This window comes from Carassius auratus, chromosome 27, assembly GCF_003368295.1.
Source record: "Carassius auratus strain Wakin chromosome 27, ASM336829v1, whole genome shotgun sequence".
Lineage (NCBI taxonomy): Eukaryota > Metazoa > Chordata > Actinopteri > Cypriniformes > Cyprinidae > Carassius > Carassius auratus.
The window spans coordinates 9883438-9898406 of NC_039269.1; the positions used below are offsets into that span (position 1 = coordinate 9883438).

The 14969-nt window shown below is 41.6% G+C and overlaps 1 protein-coding gene across 3 annotated transcripts in view; it reads left to right on the plus strand.

The window, feature by feature from the left end:
* The window catches only part of astn1 (astrotactin 1), a 259446-nt gene that overhangs the window by 45765 nt on the left and 198712 nt on the right, over positions 1-14969 (plus strand). The window lies entirely within an intron of this gene.

The following is a 14969-nucleotide window of genomic DNA, read 5'->3' on the forward strand; positions in this document are numbered from 1 at the left end:
GAGTAAGCAGTGTAATGTAAGTGAAGATGTAATATAAATGAGCAGTGTAATATAAGCGAGTTGTGTAAACAGTTTTTTATGTGACTGTGGCGAGTGGGGCAGGGCCGAGAGGCGTGGGAACGAGGGGTGGGGCCAGGTGTAGTGATTGGAGATGAGCTACACCTGCGCCCCACCGCCCGTATCGAGTCCCACGTAGGAGATGGAAGGATATAAAACTGGAGTGACGACCGTGAAGGACGAGAGAGGACCAGGCCCCACGCCTCTCGGCCCCGCCCCACTCGCCACAGTGACTTCAATTATTTCTTATTAAACAGAAATCGAAGTAAAAAGTTTTTTTTTTTTTTTTTTTTTTTTTTTTTTTAAACCACATTCTGGCGTCAGTCTGAATTGTGTATAGAAGTATTGAAATGTGTATATATATATATATATATATATATTAGGGGTGTAACGATACGCGTATTCGTATTGAACCGTTCGGTACGACGCTTTCGGTTCGGTACGCGGTACGCATTATGTATACCGAACGGTTCGTTGGAGTAATTAATTATATTTGAAAAAAAAAAAAGAGAGAGAAAGAAATATAATGATATGCGTTCAACAAGGTAGCCCAATAACCCAAACAACGTAACAGGCAACGCCCCTGACACTCCCGAAGAAGAAAAAAACACCATCTTATATGTTTATGTTAGGCTACTCAGCAGGCGCTCGCTCACTCAGTACGCGCTGAAGGCTCGTTGCAAAATAGCCAATGCGTTTAACAGACTAGAAATGAGAAGATCCTCCAATAACCAACAGGTCTGGTGTTTGGATGCACTTTGGATTCCCTTTAAGCTATAATGGTGATGGCAAGAGAGTGGTGGATAAAAAAACAACGGTATGTCGCATCTGCAACATGACAGGGTACACCAGCGGGAATAAAAAAAATAAATAAAAAAAACCAGCGGGAATATCTGGGATATATGCGTCAGTACTATCTGGGAAAAGACGAAAAAAAGGAGAAACATGCACGCAGCAAACTATCCCTGCAGCATTTAGACACTATAGCTTACAGGGAATCCAACCCAAACACCAGACCTGTTGGTTATTTTAGGATCTTATATTTCTGGTCTGTTAAATGCATTCGACATTTTGCAACGAGCCTTCAGCGCGTGCTGAGTGAGCGAGCGCCTTAGGGGCCGTTCACATATCGTGCCTAAAAACGCATGGAAAACGCTAAGCGCGTCTTTCTCCTCCTTTCCAAAGCGCTCGGGCAGAAGCGCTCATGAGGCGTCTGTCTTTGCTAAGCAACAATGACGTGCTCTCTCCATGAGACGCGGAAATTTCAGCGAAGGATAAATGGATTTGCAGCTCTAAAAATCGCTTGCAGTAGCTCTGCTACTGAATTTATTTCAAAATTGCAATCCATATACAACTATGATCAGCTGTTCCTTCATCTTGGCTGAGCTCTCAACGTTGTTACGGGAAAGGATGAAGCTGATTGGTTGGTTCTTGTCACATGACCCGCGGTGCGCTTGCGGCATTCTGAAAAGTTGAGATGTTTTTACATTTTGCTGTATCTAAAACGTATCGAACCGAACCGAACCGAACCGTGACATCAGTGTATCGTATCGAACCGAACCGTGAATTTTGTGAACCGTTACACCCCTAATATATATATATATATATATATATATATATATATATATACACTAAACTTCAGTCGTGACACTGCATAAACATTAATCGACCTGGAACGTTTGCAGATAGAGATGGATGTCTTTGCATTGTTATTTCAGAAGTCAACCATACACTTATGTTGTCCTCTGATATTGTGTTTTCTCAGGGCATTGTTCAGAAAAGTGATTGATCATTTCTATTTTAAAATCTGAGCAAAGCATGTCATAGCTGCTTTGTTGTACATAGTTTGATGCTCGCAGAATGTGAAATTATCAGATGACCTTGAGTCCTCAACTTGCTCTCTCTCTCTCTCTCTCTCTCTCTCTCTCTCAAAAAAAAAAAAACAACCAAAAAACAAAATAAAAAATATTAAAATTTTCAAAGGATGCAAAAGAAATAAACAACAACCTTCTTTTGAATGTAATTTCTTTCCTGTTGCATCCATCCTACCCACTTGACTTTGTCATTTTATTCTTCTTAGCCTTCAGAGCTCAGACTGTGTTATTGCAAGGTGGGATAAGAGAGGGAGTTTTTCATCGGTGGTGTGACGGGCAGCCTCTGCGACAGATGGTACCTACACTGCATCCCCTCCTGGCTCTGACTTGTCTCGGCCGGAGGGCAAGCTCCTAAACCTAGTACCCCCTAAAATCATGTCACTTCCTTGAGTGCTTTGCAGTGATGCCAGTCCCAAAGAGAGTGAGCCGCCAGTGTAGACACCTGTCACCCGTCCATGTCTATTGTGGGCCATACGTGGCGGTCTTCAAGCCAGCTGGGGCTTTTGCTCAGTTCAGTGGTGCGCAGTGGTCATTCGGCGCCAGGCTCGCGGTCTCACCATGATAGTTTAGGCGGGTTTCTGGATGGATAAGCACTCATCAAATGTGCCTTGATGAAAGCCCAGCTGTGCTGTCATTTTGACTTTGATGAGGTTTCTTCTTATTTTTTTTAAGCATCTATTCTTTGGTTCGTATCTCCAGCTGATATCATAGGCCATGTTATAAAAAGGTTTTTTTTTCTTTAGCTTTTTTTTTTTTTTAGGGGTAATGTGTAACCTCTTGAAAGCAGGAGTGGATTGCTTACCCAGTCTGTCAAAGAGCGACCACCCTCTTCCCTGCCACTGTCATTGGTGTTCTATAATAGACAAGCAATAGAGTCACCAAATCCCACTTTAAATCAAATGCCGCATTCCACTGCCACTTGCGGGACCTCTGCTATTTAGCGAGCTATTTTTCTACCTTTTTCGACACCCACTTCATACTAATTTGTTCTCCGAGGTGGCTGTATTCTCAACAGGTAGCTTTTTTGAGGTACACTTGCCCCTCCATTTAGCTGGCCATTTTACAAGCTGCAATTTGCACTACTCAGCAAGCCTGAACATCCATAGGCTGCTCCTGACCCCCGTTTCTCCCATTTGCCAGCCTCAAGCTTGTTCCCCAGTGGTTTATCTCTCTGCGGATGGCTGGCTCAGCTGTGCCGTGCCCTTGCAGTGATTTGCACACGCTGGGTGGAAAGACGGGCATCTCTTGTAACACAGTTCTCATTGCATCTATATCACAGCACCTGACAGCCATCCTCAAATTGGCAACAGAAACAGATGGTATTGTGTCCTGGATTTAGCACAATAGTAGATGCAGTTCTTTAATCTTATGAACACAATGAATAACAATCATGGGAAGCCATGGGAAGAAAAATATGTTAATATAGAGTAAATTATTATTCTCTAATTTAAAATACATTTATTGTTGTGCCCATGTGGCAGTTGTTAGAGGAATAGACTGGTAATGCCATGGCTTTTTTAGTAAGTTTAGTTTATTATCTGTCATTTGAGACACAAATACAATGCATGTCATATTGCTATTATTTAATATTAAGTTAAAGTAAAATTTTTTCTCTCTCTCTCTCTCTCTCTCTCTCTCTCTCTCTCTCTCTCTCTCTCTCTATATATATATATATATATATATATATTATATATTCCAACATTAAGTGATTAAATGAAAGTTAGAGGGTCAGATTTACAAACAGCGTGTGCCAGCACAACCCGTCTTTTGGCGCTAAAAAAGTACTGTAAAGATTTACTAAAGACACACATTGAAGAATAAGTGCTGAGAAGGCGTGGAAACAGTTATTTTTGTGGCTGACCTTATTGAATATGCATTTGTGAGGTTTTTTCATTTCAGACGCAAAATTATGGGAGGAAATTGTTCAAATGACAGAACAGAGTTTGGGTGTTAGAAGGGAGAGGATTTTCATTTATTTATTTGGAATGCCAAAAGAACACATTATCCAAATCCTAACATATCCTTAAGCTAATTTGCTTTGTGCTTGGTAGATTGCATTGGCCATTATTGAAATGAGATGTTACGTCTTTGTTCTTTAATTTGCGTATTGTCAGTAAAGCACCCACAGGAATTTCCACGCCCATCAACGTTGTTTTGGAATTGTACTTTTGCACTAATTTGACCTGTTTAGTAAACCTGGCCCAAAATATGTTAAAAAAGGTGTAGGCGCAATCTTCACACAAGGATGTAGCAAGTGACACATTTAATCAAAATGTACATTAAGTAGAAAGTGATATTCGTTTTATTTACAACTTAGAAAAGTAACTGCACATGGTTTATTTTGTATCTAATTCAATGGCATTCAAACATTTAAAAATAGTACTTATGTGTCCAAATATTGGGGGGGGGGGTGGAACTGTATTTATAAAGACTCCATCTCGTCTGGTTGAAATAAACGAGCATACATTGTCAGTTTGTTGATAGGCCATAGCCATTCTCTATTGAATGGTGGCTGAAAGATATATGAGGCTAACGTAATTACAGTATTGATTAAACTAATGCATCCTTAAAGATTCTCAGCTTCCTGTGTTATTCCATTAAGCAATCGTACAGTATGATTTCCTCGCTTTGAATATTATAAGAAACTGAATCTGTCATTTCACATTTAGTTTTCAGCAGAAGCACACTTTGTGACCTATTGGATTGATGCTGGTTCTTTTGGTTTTCTTCCCTTGTTGCTGGGGCAATAACTTGGCCCTTGGATTAATGTCTCAGACTATTTTGTGTGTGTTTCTGTGTGTCTGTGTGTTGGACTGAACTAATAAATCCAGAATTTATGAGAAGATTAAAGTCTTTTGTTGTTGTTGTTGTTTCTTTGATTCCTACTCCCCATCGCCCATAAAATAGTACATCAAACATTGTGCAGGTGTAGCTCTTGGTAAACAGTGCTATTCTATTTTTTCCCCTATCTGAAATATGTATGGATAATTTCCATCTCTTCTGGGTGTATTAGAAGATAGTGTTTCAGAGGAAACTGGCAGGGTGGCATTAAGGTGGATACAGAATTGGATACGAAGGAGAGCTAAAGCAATAAAGCAGAAATCAATTCTTCTTGCATTGGCTAAAAGCCAATAAAATAGTTACTTGACAAACAACATGTGAGCTGAAGGTATGTAAGAGGTAACGCATGCTTCTTTTCTCCATCCTTGTATTATATATTTTTTTCTTGGATAAATGAAACTGATTTATTTACCTAGACAGAATTGATAGTAGGTATTTTGAAAAAAAGAACTCAACAGCTGCACTAAGTCCCAAAACGCTGACCTCTCTGAAATAGTTTCAGATGTTACATGCTCTTGTTTTTCCCAGTCCCATCTTAGCTATGCATCTCTATAGGCACCTGCAAAGCAAGACCAGGATACAAAGGTGTAAACATCCTGAAAGCTCAACTTCATTTATAAAACAGACCTGCTGGAGATTTGAGTTTCTGCCCTGTTAGCAGCAGTAAGAGGAAAGTGATATATCTTTGCGTTGAGCTCCTTCCCAAGGGCCCTAGGCTTCATGAATGTAACCAATGGCTAAGAATGCTGGAAAGAGGGGCAAGCAATGTTAAAAGTGGTGAAGGATGAATCTCTTAGGTAGACACGAGGATGACGCTCCTGGAATAGTTATTTCAGGTTATACTGCAGTCCGAAACTCTTTGCTGAAAGGTGGGTATTTATAATGCAGTTTCCATGGACATTAAGATGAAAAGGTTATTAATATTGAATAATACATATGCATCCTCTTAAATGCATGGCCACCAATGAGTTCACTTCTCATGGGCATGGTGGTCTTCACTGCCGTCTAGTACAGAATACACCATGATTAAAATATACACAAAAACATTTAAGTTTACATAAAATTTTAAATTACATTTCCAGTTGACTTAAATTATCTCAATGTTATCTTATAAATATTGATATTTCTCAAATTATAATTAGGGAGCAATTCACTCAAAACTTCCTCTATTTTTCTAATACAACACAACATTTAAGTACTAACTTATGTCCCTCTATGTTCATCTTGTATAAAAACAAACAACATAACACTTAATTTCTACTTTTATTTTTCAACTTTTTTAATGTGGGAAATAGGGAAAGACCCAGTACCAAGTTCTCGACGCATAGAGTGCTATGATTTCCGCGAAGCAGAAAACATGGATGGAATCTCAAAATCCAGTCATGAAAATGAAACTTACATTTTAATATGGACAGTCAAAGTTAGCATAAATGAATCGAATCAAATCTCCATATTGATCAGTATCTGTAAATGTTAAGCAGCAAATGTTGGTTGAAATATGAATCCTGCATGTTCTGCGCGTCTCTGTGTGAATGCGGGTTTGTTTACTACATAGACTCAAGCACGTGACGCTTGCAGTAATTTCAGCATCTGCCGTCTCAATGAGGACATAAATACATAAACAACATCACCAGAACTGTTCTGAGTCACTTTATAGGCATTTTACCGTTTCATTGGAGTAAAACCAGTGTCAGTTTCAAACCAGTGTCAATTCACGGTAACCAGTCAAAATAAAGGTTCATTTTTATTTAAAGGCATTGTGCTAGAAATATTACTATTATTTAGTAGAATGTATGTGATACTGCTACTACTGTTGAAAAACATTAATAAAACATCAATCAATTACACAATATTTATTACATGTTTTAATTTTAAAAGCAAATCCCCTTTATTTACCCCAAAATAAAATGTGTTTAAATTTCATAAATTAAAAGACAAATTAAATTTGGGTGAAAATTTTCATAATTATATCACTTGTAGAAAAACATCTAACACAATTGTAAATAAGTATAAAGAATGCCATTGGTTTTATTTTTAGTGATTAAATCGTGTTTTTATTAGCATTTTTTGCTAATGTGTTTTGCTTCGGTACCAAAATTGGTACTGAGAACGTCTCAGGTTACAAATGTAACCTTGGTTCCCTGAGAACAGGGAACGAGACAATACGTCAACGACGCTATGGGGAACGCCTCAGGTGTGACAGGTGTCTGAAATCAAATATCAATTCACAGCAATCATGCTGACCGGCGACAGCCGTGAATCATCAGCTTGAATGATGAGCATGCGACCTGGATATAAAAAGGGCGCCTTGAAACCATGACAATATCCTTTCGTCTGAAGGGACTGTTTGGCAGGCAGACCCTGAGGCATGGCTGGGAGACCTATTGTCTCGTTCCCTGTTCTCAGGGAACCAAGGTTACATTTGTAACCTGAGACGTTCCCTTTCGAAGGGAACTTCGACAATACGTCAACGACGCTATGGGGAACGAAATACCCACACCACCATGCTAAAGGGAGTGCATGCCCAATGGCAGTGACAACTGTCAGAACCAGCAATTCAATGAACCACTCACCCTCAGGTCACACAGAGCTGTCAGTGACAGCACTCCCTACGGTCATAGCCCAAGCTATATGATACCACAGAAAACCTCCATAAACATAGTTTAGTGAAAGGTCTACCTGGGCCTGCTCAAGGGCCTAGGACCACAACTTCAACTTCTTAGAAGGGGTCCCTTCTAGGGAATGTGGCTAGGGAACCCGAGGGAACCCCAGCCAGTCACTATTCAGGGGGATGTACCACCTGAAATGCCACCAGGCAGGCCTGACCTGGTGTCACTACATAAGACACTACAGACTGGCCACTTCCTGTCTGTCCGAAGACAGAGCCTCTGGACACTTGCCTTTAGGAAGGCATCCAGCCCGAGGAACTGCGGAGCAGGCAGTGAACCACTCGGCCCGGATCTCAGAGACGGGATATCCTGGAGAGTATGACTCAGCATAGTGCTTTACAACCCTTGCCAGCGAGGGGAGTTTCTCTACTCGATCCACGGATCTACCCAGTGTTTGTGTTTCAAAAAACACTGAGGAGGCCTGTGAGGGCCTAAGGACTGATCTAACTGGGAGGCCTCATGAGAGGCCTACGACCGACTGACCAGACTCAGGAGACCACATACTCACATTGACCCTCAGTGAGGGGAGCATAAGATCTACCTGGTAGGCAACCAGGCTGTAGCAGGATAAAAAGGTTCCAGGAGGGAACCCGTAGCAGAGAATAAAAACTTGAGCCGAGCTAGGGCGCAAACTCACCTCCGGTAGCTGCCTGATAAGGACTGCTAAACTGAAAGTAAGTGGCCACTAGCTTACAAAACCCAGCATCACCGTGAAACTACTCCCAGGGAGACCTGGAGAGGCCTACTACCTGACAACCACAGTATCTGGGAGCTCACCTTCAGAGAGGCCTGGTGAAGCCTACTATCTGATAACCACAATATGTGGGAGTTCTCCTACAGAGAGGCCTGGAGAGGCCTACTACCTTTTACCAGATAACCACCTTAAGTGGAAACTGAAAGAAATTTGGAACTCAACTCCAGGGAGGCCTGGTGAGGCCTACTACCTGACAACCACAGTATGTGGGAGCTCAACTTCAGGGAGGCCTAGTGAGGCCTACTACCTGATAAACACAGTGCAGGAAAGCTTACTTTCAGGGAGGCCTGGAGAGGCCTACTACCTGAAAACCATAGCTGATAGTGAGCCAGACTGGCAGTCCAGTTGACTGTCTTTGGGGCTTTGCCTTCAGGGAGGCCTTATGAGGCCTACTACCTGACAGTTCAAAGAAGCGGGAATTCAACTCCAGGGAGGCCTGTGGGGCCTGCCACCTAGTAACCACAGTATGTGGGATTAAACCCTCAGGGAGGCCTAGTAAAGCCTACTACCTGACCACCACAAAATGTGGGAGCCCACCTTCAGGGAGGCCTGAAGAGGCCTACTACCTGAAACAGTCTAATCAGCTGGATGTAACTGCTGCTGGGGACTCGCCTAACAGGGAGGCCTGGTCGAGCCTGCTAGCTGATAGCGAGTCTATTCTGCTACTTTAACGAACACTGCTGGAACCATACTATTAAAAACTTTTCCTATAGTTTTGTCCAAGTGTATGTTCCACAATGTTGCGACCCACCTCCGAGGAGGCCTGTTAAGGCCTACTAATCAGCAGTGAGCCTTCTGCCCGAACTACCAGGGCCAACCACCGAAGGTGAGCTGGCCTAGAAGACCTATTGGGGGCTATTCCGTCAAGGAGGCCTGCTGGGGCCTACTACCCAACCGTGCAGCCTTCGCGGCAGAAAGCTGTTGCTACAGCATCCTGGTACCTAATCACATTGCCAGAGGCAGTTTACTCAGCAAATAGCAATACCCTTATAGCAGGGGAGTACAACATACGCCATTCTGCCTAGTGGAGGCCCCCTTAGGGGCCTACCTACTAAATGCATAGGGGTCAGTCCATGGCAATGCTCTGGCTTCAAAGGGAGCGGAGTTCAAAAACCGGAATGAAATGTAGTTTAGAACTCCCTGCTCAACCGGGGCCATCGTGGTGTGAGGTAGATACATACAGAGCTGAGAATGGACTACTCAAAACTACCCTGAGTTAGCGGGGGAGTAACAACCATATGCCCCTGCAATGTTAGACAGGGAGCAGGCCTGCAAGTGGCTCCAAAGGGTGACAGGGATTTGTCCTGCGCCCAGCCTAGGGGAGCGGGGGGGCTAAATTGCAAGCCAACCCACTTCAACCCATCAGTCGAGCGATTAGCTCAACGGGCTGAGTGGAGCCAGCTCTAGAGGCCCAAAAACATCTCTGTTCGGCAGGGTCTGACAAACTCTCACTTCGCAGAGCGAAAGATGGCCTAACCCTGCCAGACTGATCCTACCTCAGCTACCACTCTGCATTACTCTATCACCCCTGAATGCAGAGAAAGGGGCGGGCCTTGGCCAACAACTCCCATTTAAGGGAGGAGGCTGAAATCAAGGGGAGGAAGCCTAACACATAATGAATGTGGCAGCTATACTTAGCAACACGCCTCCAATATCCCTAGCATAGCCTAGGCCAGCTACAGAGACGGCCCGGATGAGGGCCGACCTACAAGCATAGATCTACCTGAGGGCTCGGAGGAGCCACAGCCTACTTGATTGAGAGGCTGTGAAAACACTCAACCTACTGAAACCCTACAGAGCTCAGGGGAGCGAGTACTCAGGATACCAATTTCACAAACCGATAGGCAGGACATCTATCTGAAGATCTATCTGAAGCGCCAGCGTCAGTCTAAACCTAAAGCAAAAAAGTTTTTTTTTTTTTTTTTTTAGGAAGACCAACTACTCTACCCTCTGAGTGGCTAATAGCCCTGAGGCTAAACAGAAATGAGCGGTGGCCCATCACGCATATAAAATGTTATGACAGGAAGGCCATCACATACTCAGCACAGAAGCCAAATCTTCTTTGAGCTTCTTCCTAATTCGTTCTAGCCACCAACTGGGGGAGGCTTCAGGGCCCTAAAGTCCATACTTTAATTGCTCCTCTAAGAATGACCCCCTAGGTCTATACAGGGAACAGGGTCTGTAGAGAAATACAATCAGTGTTAGTTATACACACAGAATTTTACAAACCAAAAGTTCACCTGCGGCGTGCAGAGTGAAGACTCGCCAGAGAGTTCTCAATGAATCTTGGGTCCACCACTTTTACATGCCTAAAAGAGGCGCTCACATCAACCAGTTGCTACGGTGGGCCATCAGAACATAGTTCTCATCATAAGGCCCATCCCCAGGGCTGGTGTAACGTAAACGCCTGGGGAGTCAAGAAGAGGGAGAGGGCTGGTAGAAAAGGCCCTCCAGGGAGATCAAACTCTATTTCCGCTGAGCGTTGCAGCGCTTGTGCTGAATGACCTCCCTTAAGTCCCTCTTTTTGCGGGAGGCCCGCCTCCTCTGTGTCCTACTCCTCCATGGAGGGGGGGCACGAGAGGCGACACTAGACCTCTGGTCCTGCCTACGGTCCTCAGACCAAGATTGACCAGGTCCTCCCGCCTGCCTGGGCTGGGGCCTGGATCTCAGAGGTATACAGGTCTTAAATGCAGCTGAGCGCGCCTTCGCCTCCCTAAACTTTCCAACCACCGCCTCAACGGAGGTGCCAAAAAGTTTAGCAGGCGAAACTGGTGAATCAAGGAGAAGGGATTTTTCTTTCTCCCCGATATCAGCCAAGTTGAGCCACAGATGCCTCTCTGTGGACACCATCGCCGCCATCGATCGGCCGATCGCGGCAGCAGTCTGTTTAGTGGCCCGGAGGGACAAATCTGTGGTCCGGCGCAACTCAGCGACTGCCTCAGGGCACAGCCCTGCCCCCTGGTCGAGATCCTGCAGCAGGTCAGCTTGGTAGACTTGGAGCACTGCCATGGTATGAAGGGCAGCACCAGCCTGACCTGCTGCCATGTACGCTCTGCCATTCAAGCGTGCCGTGGTTTTAAGGGGCTTGGATGGCAGAGTCGGAGCTTTTAGTGTCGACACCCACCCAGAAATGAGATAGTTCGCAAACGTCTCTTCAACGGGCGACATCGACACATAACCGTACTCACCGATCCCCTCAACATCAGCGAAGTTGCCCCGCTGATGTCGATGAATACGGGCAGAGTACGGTTTCTTCCATGCCCTCTCGATCTCTGAATGGAGATCAGGAAGGAATGGAAGGCTCTGCTGAGCTGGTGGTCTATGTTCAGGGAGAAACCGATCATCCAAACGACCGCGAACGATCTCTCCCTGAGCGTTTTTTGAAGTTTGTCAGTGGCGCGCTCCATAACTTCCACCAGCTCTGCGTACACGGGGCAGGATGGCTGACGAGGTTGAGGATCTAAATCATCCTCCTCAGCCATCTCTTGCCCGGCCTGAAGAGCACTCGCTGCAGTATTAGTAGGAGAAAAGTCTCCGGCATCCACCTGCAGCTCACTCTCGTCTTCACCCAAACAGTACACACACATCTCGTGAGTGTCACCCGGCGACAAATATCTTGGGCACGGGTCAGCACATTTCACAAAACTTTTAGGACTTGCCTTAGATGTGCGTTTCATTTCTTCGCTGTAAGCAGACGTTTAAATCAGACAAAACAGTCCCTGAAGACGAAAAGGATATTGTCATGGTTTCAAGGCGCCCTTTTTATATCCAGGTCGCACGCTCATCATTCAAGCTGATGATTCATTGCTGTCGCCAGTCAGCATGATTGCTGTGAGTTGATATTTGATTTCAGACACCTGTCACACCTGAGGCGTTCCCCATAGCGTCGTTGACGTATTGTCGAAGTTCCCTTCGAAAGGGAACTGTGGATTTTCACTGGAATCGGTACTGAATACTGAATTTTGGTACCGTGACAACACTAGTGGGAAATACACTCAAATGTAGTCTTTTGCTGTCGATCCTCAACTTAACCACAGGCTCTACTCTTCACCACAATGGTAACACTACAAAACCAACATAACAGAAACCTTTGTAAATTCTAATACAACACAAAATTTAAGTACTAACTTATGTCCCTCTATGTTAATCTTGTGTAAAAACACACAAAATAACACTTAATTTCTACATTTGTTTTCCTTATTTTCTGATGCAAGCATGCTGGGAACTAGAAAACACAATCATTTTACTACAACAAAATTTTGAGTTTACAGAACCTATTTAAATTAAGTCCAATGAACATTCATTATTATTTGAGTACAATTAACTAATTTCATTTGATTAATTTCACTGTTCGGTTTTACAGTGTATATACACTTTTATTTTTTTTTTTTGCCTTTTGATTTGGATACCAAAGATGTAGGAAATTGCCACCAAATAGCATTTAATGGAGGAAGTGTAATAAATAAGAGAATAAAACATGAGAGTCTTGACCAGTTCACTAAATCCCTTTTATCCCTGTGGGTTCTTCTTTGCTACACGCACTTAGAGTTTAAGTGCTCGATAATACCTTGTTTTATGCCCACACACCCTTGAACGGAAAGGGCATTTCCTCTTGCCTTTCTCATTTATTCTGCAAACGCCACCTAGATCAGATAAAGGCCCATCTGGAAAACTGTCCTAGAATGACCCGCTCATAAATATTGCCTTGGTCCCTTGGTCTCACAACACACACTCATGCAGAAACAACAAGAAAAACAGAACTTTTGTCTTAAGAAATCAGAATTATTTATCATCCTTATACTTTCAGTGGGATGAAAGTCAATGAGATTCTTGAAAAAATAAAAAATAAATAAAAAGATTGTGACACACATTTTGCATTGATTTTACCAGTGGAGCAGGAGGTGATTTATCATGAAGAAGTGCAGAACCATTATCCTCTGCATAGATTTTCTTCAATATTCCTGACAAAATTGTGTCTTGTGGAAAGACTACTTTGCAGAATTGTAATAATGTTCGATTAAAGGCATAAAATAATTTTAAACGACTAACAATATTACAATTATATATATATATATATATATATATATATATATATATATATATATATATATATATATATATATATATATATATATTTTTTTTTTCCAAATATATTATATATATTATATATATATATATATATTTTTTTTTCAAATATATTATATATATATATATATATATATATATATATATATATATATATATATATATATATATATGCATGTGTGTGCGCGTGTGTGAATGTGGATGTCTTTAATAAATATTATTATCATTTTAAACATACTGTCAATATTACTACAATATATAACCAATGGTTAACGGCTTAAATCTTTTAAAGTGTTGCTAATATGGCAAAAATAAATTATTTGGTAAATGCCTTGTTTCTTCACAGCTATACACCATGTGCTATATTATATGTTATAGTTTAAACCACATTCTCAGTTCATTTGAAATAAACTTGTAACCAAGCAACTAATAAATATTTATTTTTCTTTTTGCCAAGGTAAATGAAAGAATGCTCCAAAATATAACCCATTTTGGGAGCTGATGACTTACATGGCATCTGCTTAAAGTTGTTAAAGAATGTGACAAACCCATAATAGCATCACTTGTATCCGCTGGCTAATTCAATTAGGTCTCCTCATGCTGCTAGACTACGATGTTTTGTTTGATATTAATAGTTTCCCCTTCATAAAGAGATATCCCATCTGGTCTAATTATAAACCGTCTGTAACATGCAGCCTTCCATAATTTCCTCCACAGTGAAGTTACATTTTGCTTGTTTGGCTAATTCAAAGTGATGGACCCAAAGGAAATCGAATTACGCAAAACTAATTATCTATTGGATCTGGTGCTGTAGGTGGCCGGAATATTCGTATGGTTTTTATTCAGCAGTCTTTAGCAACATATGTAGATTATAATCACACTGTTGTAGTGACTACAGGGGGACTTGTGTATTTTTCCCTCTATAATTAGTCATAATCATGGTCATATTTGTAAAATGCACAGAAAACAACTAGTACTCCATGTTTTTCTTCAGTTAGCTACACAAATGTACTTATTGCATATCTCCTAGTAATTATTACATGCTTTTTAATTTTGTGTGCAAATATGGTTTATTTAAGCTCCCAACGGTTTGTAGAGATAATGAATTACCCTCCCGTAATTGGCCATGTACATATCTGCACTATGAGAAAATGATGTAATACCTTTGAAAGTGCTGAGAATTGTATATCCATAACTAACAATTTATTGGAGTTTCAGTTCTTTCTAAAACACACACATATTTTGGCTCAGCATAAATTATGTATATAAGTAAATAAGAAGAGCTTTTATGTACTGTAAAGCAAATTTAACTGGAATATTAATACTTAACATAGTCAAACTATTTTTTTTTTTTACATTGACATGAGAATATTAGGGAATGTTTACATATGAAATTGGTAAAATTCATAATTCTTAAGAATTATTTGGAAGAACATACTGCAATTAATAACTTGGGTCTTTAGTTTGAATTTCAGAGTTATAATGTCTTAGGAGTATGAGCCAGTTATCTGTCAGTTGACTTTGTATAGTGTTGACTTATTTGTGTAGGCTTATCCAAAAATTAGTTCCATTGACAAAAACACAGCTGTATTTTTCCATTGGCTATTAGATTACTGCAGAAGAAAATTAATAAACATGACAATCTTAACAAATGAACACCACTTGTATAAAATTTTATGTCTAAATACA